Source organism: Mandrillus leucophaeus, unplaced genomic scaffold (genome assembly GCF_000951045.1).
Source record: "Mandrillus leucophaeus isolate KB7577 unplaced genomic scaffold, Mleu.le_1.0 Scaffold1653, whole genome shotgun sequence".
Classification (NCBI taxonomy): Eukaryota; Metazoa; Chordata; class Mammalia; order Primates; family Cercopithecidae; genus Mandrillus; species Mandrillus leucophaeus.
In genome coordinates, this window is record NW_012101647.1 from 24,591 (window position 1) to 26,006 (window position 1,416).

The following is a 1,416-nucleotide window of genomic DNA, read 5'->3' on the forward strand; positions in this document are numbered from 1 at the left end:
CTACACCAAGCCTCTTTGTCACACTGTCTGCCTGAGTCCTGGACAAGGATCTGTCTGTGGAAACCAGGGAGAGACCCCCAGGTTGCGCCCAGCCTCTTCCCCTTCCCTACTCGTCCTGGAATCCCCGTCCCTGAACTGGACTCCCTGCCTCCCACTCCTACCTCTCCCCTTGGACCTTTGTACAGGGGAACTCACCACGTGGAACTTCATGCCAGAGTGAGCTCGCCCTGGGAATGGAGGTGTAGAGACAGAGGTTTTCTCTCTAAACCTGGTGAAGTTTTGTCTGAAGGCACCACATAGAGATTCTCATAGAGACGAAGTTTCCTTTTTGTTTATTAATACAGTAGGTAGCACAATGTTGGTAATCCCGGAATGATTAGAATTCCGATTTGTAAAAGACCTGTGTCAAAACAGCATTACAAAGCTCCTAAGTTTTACTTTCCCAGATTATGGCTCTGTGACTCTGGGTTGTTACATTTAAAATTACCTTCATTCCTTAGCCCGAGTTTCCCTGTGTGAGTCCAGAACATCTTCTCAATACAAAGAAGCAGAGTTTGTTACTGTCTATTGCAACCGGGAGCCTGTAGTCATCACCTCAAAGTTGCGAGTGCTGCAGACCCAATGCTCTTCACCGACGCTCAAACACTGCCTGTTTTCCTGAACTTTGCACATCTAAGCAGTGTGCGTATTTTATCTGGAGACTTGGCATTTTTGTAATTCTTTTTTTTTTTTTTTTAATCATAAGGAGCCAATTAGTTTTTAGGAAGTCCAACAAAGTGTATTGAATACCGAATGCAAAGAACCCCCTGCTAGGCTCTTCCCCTGCTTTAGAATTCTTTCCTCTGCTCCTTTTCCTCACCTCCTGCTTCTCCAGCCCTTCTCTCTGTCCCTGTCATCCCTCACACTCCCCCTTCCCCTTAGTCCCCGCTGCCCTGTCACTCCTGAATGGTGGCACTAACACTGCCCCTCACCTCCTGCCCATGTCTGTTCTCCCCACAGTGCTCAGCGGTCCTGCTAATGTGAGCAAGGTCCTCTCATTTCTTTACTTACAATGGTTGGATTTTGGTCTACAGTTTTGCTAAATGTTTTCAATTTGTCTCATATCTTTTTGTTTCTGTTCCTCCTTTGCTACTTTCTTATGTGTCAAACAGTTTTTAGTTTATGGTTTTAATTCTCTTAGTGGCTTTTAGCTATATTTCTTTACACTAGTTTTTTATTGTTGTAAGAATGAAAACCCAATTTCTTGACTTCTCACAGTGAAGTTCAGGTTCTATTAAACTACATCCAGCAAAATAAAGGATACTTGCAACAGTGTAGTTTCCTTTAACCTACCATTATGCTACTATTGTTTTATATATGACATCAATCTATATTATAAACTCAATGATACAGTGTAATACTTTTTGTTTTAGACAA